Source organism: Lontra canadensis, unplaced genomic scaffold (assembly GCF_010015895.1).
Source record: "Lontra canadensis isolate GAN:19392208 unplaced genomic scaffold, GSC_riverotter_1.0 scaffold43, whole genome shotgun sequence".
NCBI classification, from domain to species: domain Eukaryota; kingdom Metazoa; phylum Chordata; class Mammalia; order Carnivora; family Mustelidae; genus Lontra; species Lontra canadensis.
In genome coordinates this window covers 10,903,544-10,928,901 of record NW_022631037.1, presented here as the reverse complement: position 1 = coordinate 10,928,901, position 25,358 = coordinate 10,903,544, and the positions used below count along the sequence as shown (strand labels likewise).

At 40.0% G+C, this 25,358-nt stretch overlaps 1 protein-coding gene across 2 annotated transcripts in view; it reads right to left on the bottom strand.

The window, feature by feature from the left end:
* The window catches only part of SPOP (speckle type BTB/POZ protein), a 64,959-nt gene extending 40,431 nt beyond the window's left edge, over positions 1-24,528 (bottom strand). Inside the window, exon 1 of one of the 2 annotated variants that reach the window (XM_032872146.1) lies at positions 24,356-24,528. The gene's annotated coding sequence lies outside the window, so the exon portion shown is untranslated. The remainder of the gene's footprint in view (positions 1-24,355) is intronic. The other variant, XM_032872147.1, reaches the window with a different exon arrangement.
* Between the last annotated feature and the right edge of the window lie 830 nt (positions 24,529-25,358).

Sequence of the window (25,358 nt, the reverse complement as noted above, 5' to 3'; positions counted from 1 at the left end):
AAGCTATATAACCATTTCCTCACAAACATCAGTCACTGCCTCAGTCTCCAAAGTGCTCTGACATTCATGATCTTATTTGGGATTTATAACAGCTCTGTGAGGCATGTGGAGCAAGTATTTTACAAATAAGGAAAGAGAAGCTCGAGGGTCATGGTCACATGGCTATGAAAGGATCTAAATTCAGAACTCAATTCTTTGAGTTCTCCTAATCCAAAACTTTATCATTCCTATGACTGATTCTTGGATCAGGTATGGTCAGGCATGGTCAATTCAATTCAATATGTAGGAAATGGGAAAATATCTGATAGAAGATATATTTATATACTCTAGCTTTCAATTCCCATTTCATTTTCAAGTGGCAACTCTGGTGAAAAGTATGACCTTTTTTCTAACCAATTCTGAGCACCATTATCAAGGGGGACCTGAGTTAATCATTGACAGGCTCATCCCTACTTTCAAGGCTGGGCCCTGGGAACAAATCATATGTTCTAATACTGTAAGAAAGACTTTCCACAGTTTAGCACCTAATCATCAATTTTTTAAAATAAAATGTCTAGTGTTCTAACATGCCAGAGCAATTTTCTAGCCTGAGTTTCCAAGAAACCAGCATCTTTCTCTCAAGATCTCTCTCTCTAGTGCCATAAGCTCACAGAATTAAAAAGCACAATTTCTATCATTCCTTAATATTGATTTGAGATATATATACCATGACTGAAATACTAAATAGCACCATGCCCCACCCAATTGCTCAAGCCAAAAACCCTTTTTTCCGAGGGTTCCCATCTATCACCAAGTCCTGTCAGCACTCTTGCTTCCTAACACATTCCACATTTATTCATTTCTATGCTGTTTCCTCTCACCTTAACAGGTTTCTAATTGATCTCTATTATTATAAAGGATACTGGAAACAAACCAGGAAACACACCTACCACTGGCATCCTCCAATCTAGCTTTCCAGTGTTACCTAACGTGACTGTTCAAATTCAGTCAACTGTCAGACTATCCAATTCCATTGCTCAGTCCACAGTCACAGAGCTAACGTGGCTATACAGACTGGATTCCTCCCTAAGGATGTGGGGTTACAAAGATAAATGTGCCACTCTTTGTTCTTGGCCCTCTAAGAACCCTTTTTCCTTTTCAATTCAACCAAACCTTTACTGATCACAACTGCACAGACATGATTTGACTCTGATCCTCAAGATGTTATTTTTTTTTTAAGATTTTATTTATTTGGTCCCGCATCGCATCGGGCTCTCTGCTTAGCGGGGAGCCTGCTTCCCTTCCTCTCTCTCTGCCTGCCTCTCTGCCTACTTGTGATCTCTGTCAAATAAATAAATAAAATCTTAAAAAAAAAGATTTTATTTATTTGAGTGAGAGAGAGAGAGTGTGCTCATGAGAGAGAGAGAGGACGCGAGAACGAATGGGGGAACAGGAGAGAGAGAAGCTGACACCCCGCTTAGCAGGGGGCCTGATGCAGGGCTTGATCCCAAGACCCAGGAGTATGACCTGAGCCGATGGCAGACCCTTAACTGACTGAGCCACCCAGGTACCCCCCAACAACTAATCATAACATTAATAAATATGTTTTTATATTGCTGCAGCCAAAGAGTCAATCAACCATAAAAAATATTCATTGAATATCTCCAGTCCCATGTTGAACTATCAGCCTTAACACTACCAATTTCTTTGCTTGTTTTTGCTTTTTTTAAAAAGACTTATTTATTTATTTTAGAAAGTGCAAGTGCAAATGGAGGCTGGAGGGGCAGAGGGAGAGGGAAAGAGAGAATCTCCAAAAGACTCCCCACTGAGCGCAGAACCCTACACTGGGCTCATTCCCATGACCCTGAGCGGCAAGCTGACATCAAGAGTTGGACGTTTAACTGACTGAGCCATCCAGGCGCCCCTACTTGGTTGGTTTGACTAAAGAGAAAATGTTTCTGGCCTGAAGAGCCAGGAAAAGACTCAACTTATAGTTAAAAGAAGAACTGCTCTTATTTTCAGGAACTGAGAGCTTCTCCTCAATATGTAAGTTTTCTTCCTTTAAAAAATTATCCTACCATCTTTTACAGTACACTTTGCCTTTAAATAGCAAGCCCTTTTGAAGTCACAAAAATTATTTCTCCAACTATTCAACCCCTGGATACCAAATGGAAAGAAAACCCAGTAAAATCAATTTCAGAAATCTAGAAGAGTCAGCAAGGTATTCAAATCAAACAGGGAAGCTTTGGACTCTGAACACAAATTCATTCAAACATTAAAACTTACAGAACTCATAAATAAATTCACTTTTAAGGGACTGGGCCTCCAAAGTTACAAACCGTGGGCAAAAGTTACCACTATCCCTTTATCTTTACTGCCAGAGGTAGTTCCTTTAAGAACTATCTTACAAAGGTCAACTTTTATTGGGTCTTCCAAAATCAATTCTTCACAATGAGAAATGGGCATCGGTTAGATAAATAGAATAAGAATAGAACAAGTCAATATATTCATAAGCTTCTGCTGTCCTTGGGACCTGAATTCTAGTGCAGGCTTTGCAGATGCTTTCCTAAATCAGACTTTTCTCAGCCTTCAATTGAGGATGACTGTCCAAGGTCTCTTTCAGAGCACAAGTCTATGCCCCTCTGGAAATAATGTTAAAATTTTAACTGCCTTGGGGTGCCTGTGTGGTTCAGGCAGTTGAGTGTCTGACTCTTGGACTCTTGGTTTCGGCTCAGGTCGTGATCTCACGGGTCAAGGGATCAAGCCCACTTCAGGCTCCGCCCTCAGTAGAGAGTCTGTTTAAGGATTCTCTCCCTCTGCACCCCCTCCACTCACACACACTCACTCTCCCTCTTTCAAATAAATAAATCTTAAAAAAAAATGTATCTGCCGCTCTTCATATATGCTTTCTAAAAACTAAAAGCAATACATATACAGTACAAATAATTCAAAAGTGATAGGAAGCTATAAATGAAAAGTAAAAGCTTTCTTCCAGACACCTAGATCCCTATTCTAAAGCCTAAAGACAACCACTGTTTTGCAGCTTCAGAAACCCCAAAAATGCACACAAAAAAGGGCATGTACCAGCAAACACACACACACACACACATACACGTATGTGTGTGTGTGTGTGTGTGTGTGTATTCATTCATTCCCTAGAGGCACACACAGACCTATCCTTTCTAAAGGTTGTAAAGAATTCCATGTACCCTGATGTGTGGTTTCCAGGCGTCTGCTATGGCAAAGAGCCCAGCAAACAGGTGTATCTGAACATACATGCAAAAAAGTCCAAGAAAGCCTGTACATTGTTTGATAGATAATGCCAAATTGCCCTACAAATGTTATATTTATATATATTCCCTGAATGACTGTCAGATTCCTTGCACCTTTGAGCATATACCCACTTGACAGATAGTCATCCAGGATGGCCAGAGACAGAAAAACAGAAACAAAATGAACCAGTGAGACTTAGACCAAAAAAAAAAAGTCAGAATTATCTTTTATGAATCAAGTGGACAAACTTCAACCAAAAATATAGCAAACATACTATGTGGTACTTGCTTGTTTATAAGATATAAGTGCTGCTGCTCCCCTGAGATGTTTGTGTAAAAAGACATTGACAGAAAAATAAATTTCAGGTGGGAAGCAAAAGGAGCATAGGTAAGCAACTTATACTGCAGAGTCTACGTGAATCCCAAGAACACATGGTTTTTAGATCGGAATGTGGATTTAATAACATGTATCGCTAAATTCCTTCACATATAACCTGGCTATTTTCACCCAGAGAGGTTTATCAACACAAAAGTCAATTTAGTTCCTTATCTTTGTCACTGGCAAAGGATCCCGAAGAGTTCAGCAATTTATCCCCAAATTAAATGGGATAATATATGATTCCAGAGGTGATAAAACTGTTAATGAAGCACATAGGAAGCAACTCTTGATGTATTTTTAAAGTGTTATCCACTTTGACAATTATCTTAGTTTAATAGGACGTATTCACAAAGGACCATATAAACATCAGGTCACTCTCAGAGTGTGTTTGTGTATATACGTGTGTGTATGGGGGTAGCGCATGAGTTTCTAAGAACAAAATAAATATATTCAAAAGATCTTATTTTACTTTCCTATAATTTACTATCAATATTACATCTTCACTGGCAGTATGCTATCACATTTTGGAGGAAAAACAAAAAATATGTTAGGGTTACACTGATATGTAAAACAAAACAAAACAAAACAAAAAAACCTTTTTTTACTTTAGTATCAGGGAAATGCAGTATATCTAATGCAGTATGTTTTGTTTTCAGCAGGAGCTCCCTCTAATTTTGTAAGAACACTGGGAAAACACAATTTAGGAACACATACTATGAGATTATTCCCAACACATTTTTCCTCTCCTCACCCAAGTAAACCAACCACACCCAACACTAAATCTCTCCAGAAAACTGCCCCCGGGTTCTTATATTGTCAGGGGATCACTAAAAAAGACACACACAAAGCCTCACAATCTTAAGCATCAATCGGAAGCCCTCAGAATCAAGGCCAACCTTACATACACCTACACACAAAACTAACCAAGCCCAGCACATCCTACATTGAGAGACAGAAGCATTTCTTTCAAAATGAGAGTGGGGGAAAAAAAAGAGGGTGGTTTTCTCAGCCCTTGCCCTGACTACACCACAAATGATCAATGGGGCCCAACTCCAGACACTGGACTCGGAGCAGATAGTTCTGGGTATCCAATGAGGCATCAGGTGGGAAAGGAAGGGGGAGTTGAACTAAATGGGAGGCAAAGTCAAACAGAAAGAGTGCCTGGCAAGGGTCCTATGATATTATCAAAAAATCACTTGAGACGTCCACAAATTCTGCCACTAATGAAGAAGCCCTTACCTGTAAGGCTTATGATTTGGGTAGGCCCTTTAAGACCGCAGCTGTAGAAAAATTAAAATCTTCTAAGAGCTGGCAAATTCTACCTAATGGAATTCGATGTCCCAGCTACCAGACTGAAGTCCACAGCTTAATAGGTAAAAATTCTAGATTAAGAGTTTTCAAATAAAAATTATAAACCAAACAAAAACAAATATTCTATTAACATAGTTAAAGAAGCAGACCTCAGAATGGGACAAAATAATTACGTCCTTCACTGCAATCTACTGTTTCCAAGACACATAAGAATCTGTTTCTTGGATTTGAGATTGGTATTAAGTGGCAATGAATCAAGGACAGAAAAACAAATGACTACTTGAAACTAATCCAAAAACCAAATCCAAAGACATTCAATTTAATACTGAGCTTGCACATACTGTCAAGAACGAACTAAAGCAGTATTTGGGTTGAGTTGCTATGTTGAATGGCAGACTACTATGACCTAAAAGAAAGCAATGGCTTATGATTGGCTACAGACAGTCTGGGAAACCAAGTACGTATTTATTGGTTACTGCCCATCCTTGCCACAAAGTTTATCCAATCAGATCATGAAATACAAATAACTTCCAAAAGTAAGTAGTTTGAATTTTTTTCCATTGTATCAGTTTTGAATGAATATGTCCTCTATACAAGGCACAGCAGCCAAGGCACAGTCCTATGGGGAAAGGGAGGTATCGTAGTTTTCTACTGTTGTGTAATAAATTGCGAAAATCTGACATCCAATGTCCTTGAGACTTCCACATAATTTACAATTAACTCAATCACTTCTGTAAGTATCTCATGTCTATAAACTGACTTTTCACAAGTGATGTTAATTTAGCTAATTCAAAACATCTTCCTAGTTGGCAATAAACATGATACTGTTATCCTAATTCTTTATTCCAGAATGAAATTATGACCTCTACTTCAATCTCTATAATACTTGGAGATGAAAAATTATTCAAAAAGAAAAAAATTGTTTAATTATTTTAAAAAGTACTATAGATATTTATAGTGAAATCATTCACAATTTGTAGGGAGGGAGGGTAGGGGGAGACAGGTGTCAGCACAGTGCTCACTATGCAGTTTGTAGACTCTTGAGATCTTTTCTTGCCTCTCTGCCTTCAAGTAGTGATAAGTAAGAGAAGAAGAGATAAATTTAAATCCACCCATTTTAGTACTTGTGAGCTTGGTTAAGGAACTGGAGACTAAGTTTAGAAAAATTTGTTAAAATTAGGTTTCAGCATTATAAAAAGCTTTAACCAGATCCTATTAAAAGGATCTAAACCGGGACACCTGGGTGGCTCAATTGGTTAAGCATCTGCCTTTAGCTCAGGTCATGATCCCAAGGTCCCAGGATCAAGTTCTACATCAGGCTCCTTGCTCAGCGAGGAGGCTGATTCTCCCTCTGCCTGCTGCTCCCCCTGTTTTTGCGTGCGCGCTCTCTCTGACAAATAAACAAAATCTTAAAAAAGGGGGCGGGGTTCCAACCTCTGGGTGTACTTCTTTTTTTACAGTTTTTATATGCAATAAAATTAACCTTTTTGTGTAAACTCTTGTGAATTTTAACAAAATTCATGTGTAAGACCACTGCAATCAAAATACAAAACAGTTTTTATGTAAATTTTAAGACAACCATAAATAAAAGAATTACTTAAAGCACTTACTTCAAAAGACAAGATTTCTACCAAGTCAAAAGCAGACAAAACAGGACCTAAAAATTTAAACAAGGATTTACTGAAAACAGAGGAATACTGGCCCCTGTCCACTTTTGCTCTTGCCTTCTAGCCAATCCCAAATCACTACAATTGTCCCCATTTCATTAATTCCCACAGCTTCAGTCACCATGTACGTGCCTATCTCTTCTCAACTGCAAACCAGCTTCCTGCTACTAGGCATCAAGCGCCTATCTCACAGGCATCTTAAACTCAGCAGATCCAAAATGGAATCCTATCCTCCCCCCAAAACCTGATTGTCTTGTGTGATCCTACCAATCACCCAAGTGCTCAAACCAGATATGCTGGAGTTAGCCGTAACTCCCCACTCACTCTCACTGCACCTCCACTTCCCGACCCCAAAATTAGTCTTGTCAATTTTACCTCAGAAATATATTTCAAACCCATCTGTTTCTCTTGATCCCCACAACCAACAGCTTAATTCATTCAGGACATTATTAGACTGCAATATTACCTTAACTAGTACAATACTTTCTTGCTTCATTCCTGCAGAGTAAGCTAGTGCTTGGCACAACATCGTTGCACAAAGTATTTCCTCTATCCAGAATGCCTTTCTTTCCCCTTTGTAAAGGACTAATCTCTCCAAGTTGAATTTAAATGCTTCCTCCTCCCCATTTTCAATGTGTAAATCTCTTGCTGCTGTAATTACCTGCCTTTCTCACTAGACTCTGAGTCCCAAGAGGGCAGCACTCAACTGTGATATTCACCTTGGCAAGCCTGGTGTCTAGGCAGTGCCCAGCAAATAGTAGGTGCTTAATAAGTGAAAAAGGAATGAGTGACTGTATCATGATCCAGATAAAATGGCCTCAAGGATTTTTACTTTGCTAAGATTCTACGCTTAACAAGTGATCTTCTGCTTAATACAACACAGTAGTTACAAGCTGCATGATCTCAGGCAAATTATTAAAAAAAAAACCTCTGTGCCTCAGACTCCTCACCTGTAAAATACAGGTAAGAATACTTCCTTCATAAGATTACTACGAAGATCAAATGACTTACATACATGTAAAATGCTTAGAGCAGGGCCTGGAACACAGTAAGTCCTCAGTAAACATTAGCTATTGTTAGCTTTTGCTAATAATATCCTGACACTAGAAGGGGAACGGACTGAGCAGACATACATTTTCTATGTACGTTAGACCACCCTTCAGTGAAAATTAGTCAAATGGCATTCTTGGGGAACTGAGTTCCTCAGCGTTAAGGGGCTCTTGATTTCGGCTCAGGTCATGATCTCAGGGTCCTGAGATCCAGCCCCATGTTGGGCTCTGCGCTGGGAATAGAGCCTGCTTAAGATTCTCTTTCTCCCTCTGCACTTCACCACCCCCATAAATAAATGAAAATGAATGAATGAATAAATAAATAGATATAGATAGATAGATAACAGATAGATAAAATGGTGTGCTGGTTTATCTGTCGGCCCCTTGTGAGTTTGTGTAGCACTTTTCCCTGAGGCCAATCAACTCTCGTGACACTGAAGAAACAGTTCACTTGCAAAACTTTAGAATGTACCCTGAATCCTGAAGGCCCCACCCCAACCAAAGCACCCTGAGAGGGCTTGTCAGAAGAGCTAGTTGGTCACCTTATGACATCTTACCTTGGTTCTCTCTAAAACACAACATTTTGGCCAAAGGCAGTACAGTTCAGTGAAAAGAATATGATGCTAGGTGAGAGACACTTTAAAGTATGCCACTGATTAGCTGTGAACCTGACTGTGCACTTTATGAAGTTTTTATTTTAATCCCACTGAATTTAGCCCACACTGTTATATTAGTTTCAAGTGTACAACACAGTGATTGAACACTTCCACACAACACCCTGTGATAATTGTGCACTTTTTTTTTTATTAAAGATTTTATTTATTTATTTGACAGAGAGAGATCACAAGTAGATGGAGAGGCAGGCAGAGAGAGAGAGAGAGAGAGGGAAGCAGGCTCCCTGCTGAGCAGAGAGCCCGATGCGGGACTCGATCCCAGGACCCCGAGATCACGACCCGAGCTGAAGGCAGCGGCCCAACCCACTGAGCCACCCAGGCGCCCCTAATTGTGCACTTTAAATAGAGTCTGAGTTACAAAAAGTACTAGTCAGTTCTCAATTATCCATACAAAAGGGGGTAAAAAGTGGCACAAGTAATTCAAAACAGAGAGTAAAAAACAAATCTTTAATATTTTACTTTGGAATGTATTATGTAATTTTCCTATAGACTGATATCTAAAATTGTATCTGGGCTAACCTAATAATAAAATATATTTACACAGCATGGCCATACATTAAAGTCATCATGGGAATGAATTCAAAATAAAAGGAGGAGGCCAGCATGAAATAAATTCCTATGGATAATAACAGGAAGATCATTTAAAACTGACTATTATTATATAATAATTCCTCTCAACCTCACAGCATCCTCTTAAGGCTCAATCTTAGCCATAAAATTCTTCCAAATGAAAATCTCTAAATGCCATTTAGAAATAAAAGGTGAGACAACTGAGTTCCCACAGGTGAATCATTCTAGAACTGGGGAGCCAGGAGACAATCATCCAACTGAAGATTTTTGCTCTCACAGATGTGGGGGTGCATTACTGTGCCTGAGGAGCTAGAAGCAGGTATCAGCCTAACTGCAGGCCAATCTGTCATAAAACCCAGGTTTTCTTGAAAGGTTCCATATCAACCTCAGCACCAGAAAGTATTTCAGCGACCACCCTATCTAAACTCTTTGAGTCTATAGAAGAAACCGAGATCCACAGAAGTTAGAACACATCTGTGAAACCACATAATAAATATTTAAGTACTAGGAAGTTCACCTCTTTATTTGTTTATGATATAATTGACATATAACATTGTATTAGCTTTAGGTGCATAATGATTTAATGTATGTGTAATACAACAAAATGATCACCACAATGTTAGTTAACGTGAATGATGACACATGTTACAAAGATTTTTTTCCTTGGGATGAGAACTTTAAAGATCTATAGAAAGTTCATTATTTAAATAATACACTTACATAAATAAATAACATTCTCCTACACTTCTTGTAAAAAAGAGATTTTAATGCATTCAGTTTAAATTGGGCCACATCTATGTATCTGCTCTATCTTCCAGTTCTATACTGAACAACTTCAGATGTGCTAAGAATAAAATCAGTCCTCTGGAATATAACTGAACTCCCATACAAGCCTCTCCACTATACCACCACACGAAGCCTTCTCGCCAATTAGTCTGCCGGTTAGGCTGTAAGCCTGTGTGTCAGCTCATACACACAGTCATGTGCCTTCCTCAAATCTGGTCATGCAATTCTGAAAGCCAGGAATAGTCTCCTACCTCTTATTTGAATATTACTCTTCTGGATCCAGGTCAAAGTTCTACCTTGCCTTGAACACTTCCCTGATCACCCCAGCTCCCTCTGAATTCCTATCATACTCATTGTTACTTTCTTGGCAGTTAACAAAGGTTACTTAGAATCCCTTACCTGATAATTAATGTAGGATACCCAGCACTGTAATTCTGTGTATGTCTCTCCCTACCCCCAAATTCTCTTGGTAGGTCTAGTGAGACTTAAGGATAGGTACTTAAGAAACAAAACAACATATCAGATGGAAAGGGGGAAATGGCTGACAGAATAATAGATTCTTTTCTTCACTAAAATGTTCTTTAATGCTGCTTAAATATCTTTGCAACTATAAAAATATCTGAAGAATAATTAGGAAAAAATGGAACACTGCAGACCCTTTAACACAGAAATCCCATTTCCATTTCGAGAATCCATCCTAACGAATCAATCTGATCAGTGTATAAATATTTATGTATTAGGATGCTCATCAGAGCATAATTTACAAGCAAAAACTGGAGAAAAAGGAAGTTCATTTGTAGGGAATTGACCAAATAATGATGCATTCGTATAACAAAACTCTGTAGAGGAATTCTATGTAGTTATTTTAAAAAGATTATTTTTAGTGGCATGTGATGTTTTAAGTTTTTCTTTTTTTTCTGTTTTTCTATTATTTTAAAATCAGAAAAAGGAAATCTTTTCATTCTGAATAAAAATACAGCATAGATTTTACAATCACACACCTCTCGTTTTAAGGACTACATAGTGCATTACTCACATTTACTGCTGTCACCACCACTTAAGGAGTGATGCACCAGCTTGTGAAGAAAAGTAGTCCCTAACAAGCCACCAGGGTCAACATGCAGTTCATTTCCTTGCTGTTTCCATGTTGTTTCTTCAAGCCAAAAGTTTCTGAAATAATTTACCAGCAGCTTTCAAAAAGGAAGCTTCTCACCTACGCAGCGGACATTTCCCTAAGTGGTGACAGGAGGGCTATGAGTCAGGTTATCACCAAGTTGAGTTATATTCCAAAGGTCGACCATCACCTCCACCACCATCATCAGAGCACCAACTTGGAGGGGGACTATCCCTGACTGAGCCTCTCTGGTCAACAGATTAGACTCCTGGGGAGCACTAAGACCAACATGGTCCTCGGTGTCTTTGTGTGGACAGAACTGCAACAGTCTGTGGCTCCCGGCACCATTCTACTTCAGATTCGCATCCACGCTCTCTACCGAAGCAAGGATCTCTTGGAATATTATTTACTCCCCAGATACCAACTTCTGAAGTTGTTTCTCTGAACTCCTATTCCCTCTTCCAAGGGGAAAAGAAGAGTCAAGATGAAAAAGTGCAAAAGCTCTGAAGGAGGACTTAGCTGGATATATTGGAAAAATAAAAAGAAAGCCAGGGCAGCTTGATCATGGTAAACAAAGGAAAATACCGTACACGAAACAGGCAGGAACCACATCACAGAGGACCTAACATGTTATGATAGAGACTTTGGATGTTTATTTTCATAAAGTTTGCCGCTCCCACGGTGAATCAATTTTATATAAATGAGACCTAGATCTATCTTTCAAACCTCATCTGCTCTTCGAAAACCCAGTGCAATAGATTCAACTGCCTGCTAGCCAGGCAGCCTCTCCTAAAGTCAATACATGCAAAGCCAAACACTATCTTTTTTTCCAAAGCAGCTCCTCCTGACTATTTCATATCTGCTAACAGACCGATCATTCACCCGGGCTTGCTATCTCAAAGCTGTCTTGCGTTCCTGGCCTACTGTCCACCCCCACTCCTTACAGGCTCCCCGGGGCCTCAAGTCTCCAACTTACTCTTGTTTCTCTTCTCTAGTCCCACCGCCATGATCCCAGTTCACACTAGCACCAATCCCTGTGCAGTTTGCTGGAACAGGCGAACCAGTATCCACACCTCCAGCTCTTTCCATCAAATCTATCCTACGTGATGTCATTTAGATGCTTTGAAGATCATCATAAGCACATGATATACAAATGTATTACCTCAAGTTCTGACTTCACTTCAAGCCCCACTCATAGATCTGCCTACTTAACGTATTTATACTTAGCCATATTCGCATCTCAAATTTAACATGTCTAAAATTGAACTCCTGATTTCTGATCTTCCCTCCAAATCCCACACCTCCCCCTCCCATTCTTATCTCCCACTCCCATCTCAGTAAGTGGCACCTCTCCACATCCAACTGCTTGAGCCAGAGCCGGGAGTCAGTCTTGACACTCTTCTTCCTCAACCCCCACATGCAATCTATAATTAAATGGATTCTTTCTTTAACATACTTCTCAAATCCATCTCCTTTTCTCCATTGCCTCTGCCACTGAGTCCCACCTGCAAAGATTCTTAATTCTAGTGGCATCAGGGGCAGCCCAGGCACTGGGATTTGTAAAAGCTCCTCGGGTAATGCAAACACGCAGCTCTGGGCAAGAACCACCGCTCTGCAGATTCTGGACCACTAGCCTCTCTGAACCCACTTCAGCTACTTTCCCCCTTGCTCCCTCAACTCCAGCCATGCTGGCCTCCCTCCTTGTCCTTGAACATCACTCATGGCATTTGCCTTTGCTCTGGTTCACTCCTTAGGTTCTACAGATATTTACTCAAATACCACCTTTGTAGTGCTTTAGGAAGACTTTCCACGGCTATTCCACTTAAAACTGTGGAATCCACATCCACCCCAACATACCCTATCTGTTTCTTGGGCTTTATTTTCCTCCTTGGGACACACTGACTTCAAACATATCATATAATTTATTTATCTTATTTACTGCCTGAATATGCACTTCATGAGAGCTAGGATTTTTGTCTCTTTTGTTCCTTTATATATCCCCAGTACCTAAAACAGCATCTGGCCCAAGGGAGGCGCTCAGTATTTAAATTCCCCATCAAGGCCTTCCCAGATTCCTCCAACTAAACTGAAGTATCCCATTATTCCCCAATAGGAATTTACTCCTTTCCTTCATTAATAATTTGTCATTACATTTGTGTTTATTTGTTGACGCTCCTTTCCTAGACTGGAAATTCCATACAAATAGGGATTTTCTATTTGGTTCGCTATTATAGACACTTTTTCGTGCTTAAGTGGCAAAGAGTAACTATTTTCAAAAAACAGTCAACAAACGAATTAATGAATGAGGTTGAATACATTTTCTGAAAACACACATTGATCGTGCTACTTTTCCAATCAAAATCTTTCAAAGTCTCTCCATCACTTACCACGTTAAAGCCTAGCAATCTGGTGTTGATAGAAGACCTTCCATGATCAGGGCCGATTTCTCTCCTATCTTATCTCCTATTCTCTCAGGTATCTTTTGCTTCAGCTACACTGCACTGTTCATTATTTCCAGTACACACCCTATACTAACAAATACCGAATTTCCCCACCTCCGCATTTTTGCTCATGACATTCCTTCTGCCTGAATCCCCTTGCCATCTCTGCCAATCAAAATTCCAGCCTTCAAACCCTAGCTCAAAGGTAACCTTCACGAAGACAGTCCTGACTCCCACCCCAACTTCCCCAACTAAATGATCCCCTTCCTCTTATAAACACCAAAATATGTAATAGTGGTTTAATTCTCCACTCATTTCACCACATACCCCTCCTCACCTTTTGTTTGTAGTTACTTAGTGGGTATTTCTTGAAATGAAGTCAGTTAATATCACTACTCCTATCTCTATCATAAAGCATATTTAAATGGGGATAGGAGGTGGGGGTATAGCGGTTCTCTTTAGCAAGACCTTTAATAACCAAAAGATATTAAGGCTGGAAGAGCAGATTCCCAGCCTTAACCTCCCCTTCTCTGGCTTTTCTACAGAGACAAGATCTTCCCAAATTTTTGGATCTCAAATTTTTTAATGTATTCAACTGCTTGAAAAAATATGTTAAGCTGCACGTGCTACCACCAGGACAGAAATCCCATAAAATATATTAAAATGGGTTAAGATTATTACATACTTGAAAGAGTATCTGACTGAAAAATCTGGATACCTTAAACTCTGCTGTTTGAAAATGATCATGACTAGGAAAACGTTTCTGTTCAACAAGAAATCTGAAACTTTTAAAGTATTCCTTTCATTTCCACATCATGTTAAAAGATGGTGATGAACAGTAGTAGCAATGCTATAAAATCCTACCACAAAACACTTGTATTTCAAGGAACAGGCCTTTGTTTCCCTACCCGCACTCTCTCATAAGGCTGTGGTTCCCAAAATGTAGTCCACAGATCCCTGGAGGTCCGTCTCAAGGAGTCCATAAAGTTGAAACTATTTTCATAATACTAAGAAATCTTCTGCCTTTTTCACTACATGGACATTTGCACTAGTGGTACAAAATCAACAATGGGTAAAACTACTGGTGCTTTAGCATAAATCAAGATAATGGCATCAAACTGTACTAGAGTCCAGTGTCCTTCACTATCATATCCTGGTGATTTTTTTTTTTTTAAGTCAGTTTCACTTAAGAATGTTTTTGATGAAGCAATAAATTTTCTTGATAAAATTGAAGCTTTTAATCAAAAATTAGAATTCTGAAAATCTTGTAGCTGCCTGACAGATTCCCAATACTCACAGACTTTTCTGATGAGATGAGTGATGATATTAACTAATGTGGTTTTTTGCGTTTTTTTGTTTTGTTTTGTTTTGTTTTTAAAGCAGTCTCCATGTCCAGCATGGAGTCCAATTCAGGGCTTGAATCATGACCTCGAGATCAAAACCTGAGCTGACATCAAGAGTCAGTCTTAACTGACTGAGCCACCTGGGAGCCCCTAACGTGGTTTTTTTATATTGCATTATGAAATGTGCCGTTTGCAAAATTTGCTTAACTCAATGAACCAATATTTCCCAAACACCAAATGCATGCTATGAAATCACAAATGGGTAAAAAACCCATTCAAAGTGCAAGACAGATGAATGGATTTTAATGTAACAGTAACATCAATGATTTCAGTTCCCACACTGCAACTTAACTTTTGTCAAGTTTTGGTGTAGTATCAGAGAATACGCACAACTGTCTGAAAATACTCCTCCCTTTTCCAACTACATATCCCTTGTGGTTATATTTTCTTCAAATACTTCAAGCAAAACTATCAATCACATCAGACTGAATCCACAAGTAAATCTGAAAATCCATCTTCTCTTAAGCCAGATATTTAGGAAATTTGCAAAAGTGTAAAAAAAAAAGCCATATTCCTCTAAGTTTTTGAAAAGTTATTTTTCATAAAGATATTTATGTTAACACGTGAAAGGTTTTTTTGGGTAATTATTTATTTATTTTGAAGAGAGGAGAGAGTGAAAGAGCGCATGCTCGCAAGTGGGCGAAGCCGAGGCAGAGAATCTCAAGCAGACTCCCCACTGAGCGCAGAGCTCGAAGGGAAGCTCCAACCCATGACCTGAGATCATGACCTGAGCCGAAACCAAGAGTTGCGTGCTTAACCAACTTAGCCACCAAGGCACCCCTAGGTAATTAACTTTTTGAAACTGTTTTTTTGAGATTTTTTTATTTATTTGACAGATAGAGATCACAAGTAGGCAGAGAGGCAGGCAGAGAGGGGGAAGCAGGTTCCCCACTGAGCAGAGAGCCCGATGCAGGGCTCAATCCCAGGACCCTGGGATCATGACCTGAGCCAAAGGCAGAGGCTTTAACCCACTGAGCCATCCAGGCGCCCCTTAAACTGTTTTTTACTTTAATTTCTAGTTTGGTAAATATCAATATATATAAATCACATAAACAAAAGCTCTTATGGTCCTCAATAATTTTTAAAAGTATAGAGCCATGAGACGAGAAAGTTTGAGAAACACTGCTCTGATTCCAGCCACTGCCAAGATTGCTGTTTGTAGCAAATCTTCCTTTCCCCATCCTCAGCCAGAGTTGAACCTAGGGCAGACATCTGGTCCAGGGAAAATCATGCCTTAGACTGGCCAAATCAGATATCATTTGGGAATCTGAATTAAGCCTCATGGATACTGAGGGCTATTTATGGCAGAACACTAGAGTCCATGAAGTCTTACTGCTGACGTTCTTGGAACTGTTTTGATTCCAGCCCTTTCTAAGGTCTTGTTGTTCAGCTTCTCCTTGGATTCTACTACAACTATTTCTTCTGGAAAAATCTTTCATATGTTACTTTAAATAGGCTTCTTTTCCTTATGATCAAGAAAGCCTTAATACCACAGAACTTCAATACTGTTACCATGAGTGTTTTATTCCATGTCCTTATCTGAGACACCGTATTATAACGGAAGTTCTCCTTCATTTGAAGATCATATCCCCACTTAAAATGAAAATCACTCCAACAAAACTAAAATCTGAATGGCAATTAGAGCCTTATTCAGAACAAGAGACAAGCTTAATGGTCAGCTGTTAGACTAAAGGAGGCTTGGTTTGTTGTTGTTTGTTTCATTTTGTTCTGGAGAAGGCCACTATATATCATGTCAATACACTTTAGACAGCAAATGCCTTCATTAAAATATACTAGCCTGACCCAGTTTTTCAGGGAGGCTGATGAACAGAAAAAGAACAAAGTAGAGACTTGCCCTACTACATATGAACAATTACAAAGCTAGGATAATTAAGGCAGTGTCGTACCAGTAGGAGATAGGCAAACAGACCAACATTACAGAACAGGGAGCACAGAAACATGTAAATGGCATCATAAAGTCGTAAGGGGCAGACATAACTGTTCGATACATGATGCCGGGGAACATAAGACATAACTGTTACCTCAGTATAGGGGAGGATTTCTTCATTAAGACACAAAAACACACGATAATGGAAAAATGTCATAAATCTGACTCTGTTAAAGTTTAAAACTTAGTGTCAATAAAAGATAAAGTTAGGGGCGCCTGGGTGGCCCACTGCGTTAAGCCTCTGTTTTCGGCTCAGGTCACGATCTCAGGGTCCTGGGATCGAGCCCTGCACGGCGGGAAGTCTGCTTCTCCCTCTCTCTCTGCCTGCCTCTCTGCCTACTTGTGATTTCTGTCAAATAAATAAAATCTAAAAAAAAAAAAAAAAAAAAAAAAGAGTTAAATTTTTAAATACACTCTTAGGCTGGCTACTATCAAAAAAACCTCCAGAAAATAATAAGAGTCGGTAAGGATGTAGAGCAGCTGGAGCCCCCGTGCACTGCTGGTACAAATGTAAAATGATGCAGCCATTACATCCAACGGTAAGGCAGTTCCTCTAAGAAATTAAAAATAGAAATACCATATGATTCAGCAATTCCACTTCTGGGTATAGATCCAGAAGACCTGAAAGCAGGATCTCAAAAAGCTAGCCGAGAACCCATGCTCAGAGCGGCAGGATTCACAGTGGCCAAAAGGCGGAAGCGACGCAAGTGGAACACCGATGAACAGATGAACAAACAAAATGGGGTTTATGCGCACAGTGGAATATTATTCAGTCTTAAAAAGGAAGGAAATTCCGACATGTGCTAGAACACAGATGAACCTCAAACACAGGATGCTACGGGATATAAGCCAGATACAAAAGGACAAATACCACATGACTCCACTCATATTAAGTAACTAAAGTAATCAAAACGAGAAAAACAGAAAACAGTACCTGTTTCTACATACCAACAAATGTGTAAACCTTAAATTAAGGAGCTGAATGATTACATACATTTTTCTTACAGACAGACAGACAGATATACTAGAGAAGAGAATTAGAGGCTTTCCAGAGAACTACTGCAAGCCCTTCTCTAATGTAGTTAGTGCCTCAGTAGGAAAATTTGTGCCAAGAGCTTCTTAGAAACAAACAGTTAAGAAGAAAGGTCTTCACAGTCAAGTAAGGGTTACTGTCTGAATGTTTAACTCCCACTCTGAGGTCTGCTCCCAGCTCTCCCCAAGCGGCATGACCAGCTTTGCCACACAGAGCAGCTAGGCAACTCCTGCCAATTCTATTAAAACGTGACTACAGTTGTAAGAATGAAGGACCAGGCATTTCCCGGAGAGATTAAACTTCAGAATCTTTTTTCCTATAATGAGAGCTTGTCAAAAACAAAAGAAGCTATTGGATCTTAGTGGCAAATGTGTCAGCATAGCCTTTCAGAGTGATTCACCAGGCCTGCAAACAAACACGCAAAAACCACCCTGAATACACAACCAGAATTTAATATGGAGCCAGTACTGTCCTGAAACCAGGTTGAGAATAACCTCCTCAAGCCTGGAAGTAAATATGACAAGATAGTAAAAAAATAAAAATAAACAGAATTTCAGATACATATTACAATACTGTTATTATCAGGCCTCAAATAACTTGAAATCAGTAAGATTACTCAAAACACCACTACATGGTAAGAATCTAATAAAACATTTTCTACTAAGACAGGAATTAGTCCAAGCCCTAAAACTAGCTTTAGAATGCAGTTCTACTGCACCTTTTGTTTGTATTAACCTTCATTAGTGTGATGGATTTTTAAGAAAACACGGTAGATGTGCCAACATTTCTCCTGAGTCTACAGTACATGACAAAAATCCACAGGATTCAGCACTATTCCAGACCCTGAGTTAGGATAGCTAGATATCAGAGTTCATGGCCTATCTGAAAAATTTCTCTAATTAAGAACAATTTGTCTCATTCCTTTTTTTTACGATGAAAATCTAGTGATAATGAAAAAAATATGCTATCACAGCATAATTTTACATAACGCTCTAATTGTGTGAACTGTGTAGAAACGAGGAAAAGGGAGGAAAGAAACACACACTTGTGCACGAACACACTAAGATGCTTTTACAGAACACTCAAACCCTACGTCTCCAAGAAAGCTCATAAACACAATTTCCATCTCTAAATTCCATTTTGTGTACCTTTCGTCTTGGAAAAAAAGCCAGGCTGCTCATGAGAGAAGAAATTCCCAGTCTCTTCTACAGCTAACCTTACATTGGGGAGGTGGGGGGAAGCAATGCTGTCTTCAGAGGTACTACCTGTCTTTCACAAAGAGTATTCAAAACAAGGAATCTGTGAGGTCTAAGATCCAGAATCCAACAACGTCAGTGGCACAGAGGTGAGTCAAACACTAGGCGCATTGTGTTAGAATAAAGGCACCTTCAGTTTTTAGATGTTGGCTCCAGAAGTTCCATGATGAACAACATAATAAAAGGGAAGATGTGATATACATATAAATGCTACATATGGGTGTATACACACAGACGTGTATGTATCTCTCTCTCTCTCACACACACACACACACACACACAGATGGTTCCACAACTAGAACAGGAAAAACACAAAGTGAGGCAGGAACTGCTTGTACCAGAGGGCAAGGAAGCACTCATACATCAAGCTTAAAAGGTCTGCACATAAAAAAGAAAAAAAAAAAAAAAAGGTCTGCACATGCCAAATATGGAATATTTTGGGCTTCAAAAAATGTCTATAATTGTTGGTAACATGTAGAATAAATTAAGGTCCTGAATCTACAATGATACTAAAACAAAGAAAGTGAGAAAAAGAAACAATTCATTTGCCACCATTAGAAGTGATTATTATACCATCCACTTACTCAGGAAATTGTTAAAAGGAAAATTAAGAATTTGTCTAACTTTTGATAGAAATTATAATTATTCCTAACTGATAAGGGAAATCTTTACAAAAGACTAAAGGCTAATCAATGTAAAAGGGACAGCAGAATTGGAAAATTAGCACTTTGCAACGACCAAAGAAACAACTGGTTCAGACAAGGATCCCTATCATTAGGTGACAGACCGCTGGAAAAGTGGAATAGCATAGTTCCAAAGTTTCACCACTCTACAGATTACTTACTAACCACAAAGGGAAAAAAAATGTCTACACTGGAGATTTGGTATTTATCATTTTAAACAAATGATCAAACAAACAAACATCATTAATAATGGGATATTATGACATTATTTCTCTTATTGTGACCCAATGGGAGGTACAGAGCAATACCTATGAAGAATTCTTACCAAAATCTTACCAAAAGTATTTAACCTGAATCTAATCAGACCATAGACTTAAATGCCAGTTTATAGGAAATACAAGCATAAAGGAACCAATTAAATGAAACCATGAAGAAACAATCAGAAAATTCTAAAAGTGATATATTCAGCAAGAATATATCACTTGGTCTCTTGGTATCACTTGGCTTGGTCTCTTCATAAAGGCAATTTCTTGTGGCTTCTAAATAAACTGCTCTAAATTTAAAAAGACTAAAGATACATGTCTGGAGAAAATCTGAACATTAACTGGATATTAGATAGTTTTAGGAAATTACTGTTAATTGCCTTAACTAAGACAATGTATTCTAAGAACAATTAAGCAAAACAATCTCTTTAAAAAGATGCATCTAAAGTATTTAAAGTATGAAAGTATTAAGATGTCATGATGTCTACAATATAAAAATTTACACATTATATATATAAACATAAGTGCACATATATATGTAAAGTAAATACAGCAAAATGGAAACTATGGAATCTAAGGGATAATTGGTATAAAGGTGATAACTGTTCTATTCTTTGAATTTTTCTGTATGTTTAAAATTTTTTACACAAACAGTTGTAAAAGGCGGAGTGGGGAAGGGCTCAAAATGCACTTCCTTCAGGAAGGCCTCCGAAAGGAACTCTCGTCTAAACCTTATCACTCTCTTACAAAGTCCTCTCAACATGAAACACAGTGTATTGCATTCCCATTCTAAGTATTCACTTACTATTTCACATATGCAGTAGATTTGGTTTTCTAACAAGACAGTGAGCTCCTTCAGGCCCAGGCATTTTTAAGTTATTTTCCATTTCCTCACAACTCACAGTGAAACAGTCTACAATTTAGGAGACTTTTAAAAAACACTAGTACCAATATCTTATGAAAGCTCTCAGTAAAGCACCTCTAACTAACTGGGTTAGCTTTTTCAGCTCCTCAACAGAATGGCAGTTTGCTTGTACAAACAACTTTGAGTCAAAGCTATCAAAAGGAGATCCTAAAATATCGCTTATGGGCTTACAGAATTTTGCAGAGAAAATAGCATCTAGGAGTTAAAGGAAGCTTAAGTTTTACAGGTCTTCTGAGGAGTGTCATGGATTTGCTGTGTTATTCAGACCTGTGACTTTATTCTCACGTTATTCTTTAGTGAACACTATCTTCCACCACCACTCCCATCTGCAGACAGACAGTATTTATCCACAACTCTTGGGTATAATGAAACTTAATGAGCTACATAATGAACTTAAAATCTTAGATAAAAGACTGTACAAAGAAAAAAAAAAACACTTTGATAATACAGTGCTGGTGAGGAAAAAGGCAGACTCACACAACTCCTAGCAGGAACATAAACGCATACAACCTCTATGACAAGCAATTCAGCAGTATCTAACAACATTAAAAATGCATACATCCTCTGATCCCACACTTCTGCTAGGAATTTACCCAAAAGATACCCATGTACCTAAAAAGCGCATACAAGGAATTAGTTGTAGCGCTGGAAACAACCTAAGTATCCAATGATAAGAGCTGGCTGAATGATGGTACATCTGTACAAGGCAGTACCTGTTATCTTTCAAAAAGGAAGAGGTTTTCTATGACTGTATGGAATGATGGCCAAGAGTTACTAAGTGACAAGAGCAAAGTGCAGAATAATGGCTATAGTATCTTACCATTTGTGTAAAACAGTAAATAAAAACAAAAACTTAAAAGTTGTATATGCTTATAAAAGCACTGACTATCTCTGGAAGGGTAAACAATATAAGGGTCACAACAGTTTACTTTGCGGAGGGTTTAGGAGGGTTTAACTAGATGGACGAAAAGAGGACAGAGAAGGAGATTTTTCTCTTCCTGTGTACCTTTTGAATTTTGTTTCATGTGTGTTACCCATCTTATTTTTTAAAATATTTATTTATTTTAGAGAGTGAGAGACAGTGAGTGCAAGGTGGGGAGAGAGAAAGGGAGAGAGTCTTCAGCAGACTCTGAGTTGAGTGCGGGGCCCCACGGGGGACTAGATCTCAGAACCCTGAGACAACTGACCTGAGCCAAAACCTAGAGTGGGAAGCTTAACCAACTGCGCCACCCATGTGCCCCATGTGTTACCCATTTTAAAGAGCCTTTTTAAACATGGCTTTGCACCAATACAAATTAATGATACTCCTCCTAATCCTAAAAGCAGTCATACGTTCACATCATAACAATTTTTGAATAAGGCTTCAGTAAATTCAACCAAATGAAACACTTCTAGATAAAAACAAAGCACCACACATGACAGAAACCTCCTGAGAAATGGCTACTTATTTCTTTCAAAATTTTTACCAGAACCTGATGCAAGTGTGGACACAGGCAACACTGAACATCTTCCAGTTCACTAACCACTATGAAGAGCTCTACCAGAAGTCACCAAAGCGCCAACAGACACCAACAAACCATCCCCACCCTAAGTGTGGAGCTGTCCCAATAACTTTACACTCCTCAGTCTTCACACAAGGAAAACAAGATAAGTCTCCAGCTCTTTCCAGGAAATGGGATGATCTATGCCCCCCCAAATTCCTATGCTGCTTCTGTGTCATCTCTTGGGTCCCACTGTAACCATGGCAACAGAAAACAGCACAAAAGACAGCTGAAACATGCAAAGGCCAAGGTTAAAAGGGGAAGTGGGAAAAAAAAATATATATATATATACTTTAAGGCCCCAAAACATAAGGTCCTACAGTTAAGAATGGCAGCCAAGGGGTGCCTGGGTGGCTCAGTGGGTTAAAGCCTCTGCCTTCAGCTCAGGTCATGATCTCAGTGTCCTGGGATAGAGCCCCGCATCTCTCGGCTCAGCAGGGAGCCTGCTTCCTCCTCTCTCTCTGCCTGCCTCTCTGCCTACGTGTGATCTCTGTCTGTCAAATAAATAAATAAAATCTTAAAAAAAAAAAAAAAAAAAAAAAGAATGGCAGCCAAAAAAGCCTTGCTAGAATACCAAAGAAAGAACACAAAGGGAAGAAAATAGAAAATAAAATATCACCCATCCCCAGTTACCAGATAGGAAACTGGTTTGTCAAAGATAACTGAAAAATAAACAAAAAGCTGCCCCCGCCCCCAACAATTCAGTTATTCATTTCATTGCTATTCAGTAAACCTTCTGCCTGTAAGAATTTATCATCTCCTCACCCTGTTCTGATGTCAGAGGGAAGAAGCATCCAAGTATCTAAGAGTGGCCATATAGCAGCAAATTAAGGACCATGTAAAATCTGCCAGCTGAAAACCTACGTCCTGGATCACTGAAATAATACTGTACTTTAGAGTTCCTTATTTTATACTGATCTTCATTATTTGCAAATGGGCAAGAAACATCACTCCCACTGCTTAAAGTTAAAAACTCCATGGGCTAAGTTATCCCCCACTAGTAGTTTCAGATTGCTTTTGTTTTCGTGTGATATTCACAGAGCATCAATAATGTACAGCTAAAACGAAAGTGCTAAGGAAGTTTTGTTTTGTTTTTTTAAAAGGAAGATCTTTCACAAAAAAAGAGGCAAATAGGTCACACAAAGTAGGAGGGCTAGAGAGGAAAGAACCCTGATGTCTTGATTTACAGTTACTGCTCTAAGCCTTACACTGTGTTCTCTATCTCTACCATATCTAGTTCTACAAAGACAGTTAAGAATTTTACTAAAAGGTAGTCCTTACTTTCTTTTTTGTGACCCTTAGTGCTCCTTAGAAAAGCCACCAAAATCCCCTGCCAGAATAATTGAATGGGTTGGGGCACCTACTCCTAAGTTTAGGGGATGCTTGTATTTAAAAAGTACACCATGACGGTGGGAGGAAAGAAAAGTAATACTGGAACTAGAACTTGCAGTGGCAGTTTCAAAAGAAGGGTCAGCGTGGGGCACGTTGGCTCTGGAAGGCGTTAGTAGCCTGGGAGTCTCTAGGGCAACATCAGATGCAAATACTGCTTTGTCAGTAGGTCCGTCAAATAATTTAAACGCTCCCTTCAGGATAGGAGCAACAGGCGCACTATCTGGCAGCCCACTATCTGCGAAGGCGGGCGCGTGGTCAAGGGGCTCTTTATCCCGCAGGTCCCTGCAACACTGCGATGCGCATGCGCCCCGGGGGCAGCGAACAAGCACCCCTAGCTCTTTCACACTCGCGCATGCGCAGTCACCCATCTCGCCGCAGGCGACAGCTCACTATTTGGCAAGGGGGATGGGGCTGGGAAAATGATGGGGGGGCTGAAGGCAGGGGGCGCATTTGTGTCTCCTGAATGCTTAGGATTGGGGAAGGAACGGCTGATTAGGCTCTGACATTCCCAGGCCACGTAACCCAGGATGTGGGATATGGAACAGAGAAGAGTATGTGAGTGGCGGGGGGGGGGCGGGGGGAGTTGGGGGTCAGTCACCTCTTAAGGGAGGCGCCCCCCCACACTCCCACAGGACAACCCTCTCCCTTGACTCTCCTCCCCCCACTCACCTGAGAACGGCGGCGACAGCTGCTGGTCCCCGTCCCCCTGCGCTCGCTTCATACTGTCCGCAACATCCGGGACCTGCGGGACCGCCGATACACAAATACACACACACTCGGAGCGCGCACACTCACACACACACACACACACCGACACACACCGGCCGGGGCGTCATGGCGTCAGCACGTAGACGCAGCGAGCGCGTACCCGCCGGGCCCCACCCCGCGCGGCCTCCGCCCCTCTTCTCCCCTCCCTGAGTTCTCCTGCCCCTCCTCCCTCTTCTTCAAGACTCTGCCTACCTCCCTTACTGCGCGTGCGTCCCGCCGGCCCCACTGGGCCGGGGGATTTGAGGGGAAGGAGGGGCTTGACTAGAAAGAGGCGGGAACACGGAGGGGGTTGCACGCCCGGCGCGGCAGGCTATGCGGAGGTGCGAGGACCCAAGAGAGGCCTACCAAGGGTGGGGGTGGGGGGTTAGGGGAGTCGGGGTGGGCAGCGTAACAATAAGGGCATTGAACAATAGCAGTTTATATTTGCAAGAAGTGTATGGATTACCGACACTTTTAAGTCGCATTCCCTCACTTTTAATGAAAGCATTGTGTCAGTAAACTATTTTTTGGACTTCATGATAATTCTAAAGACTTTTAAGTCACCTAGATTTTGGCATTTGAAAACAAAACCAAGGATCATCCTCTTGGGGGAAGACGGGCATGTGGGTGGCTTAACTGAAAGGGACTTTATTCAGTGACAACTTGTTGTCTTGGACACCCAGGTCCCCAGCTGGCTTAACATACCGGCTCCCAAGGGCCATCAGTGACTCCTGGGTTGAGTAAAAGAAAAAAAGCCTCCAGCATCTTGGCCCTTGGAGGGGAAAAAAAAAAAAAAAGTCATCCCCATGTTAGAGTGATAATGTCAGTGGTGGGATATTTGGGTTTTTTTTTTAAGATTTTATTTATTTATTTGACAGAAAGAGATCACAAATAGGCAGAGAGGCAGGCGGGGGTGGGGGTGGGG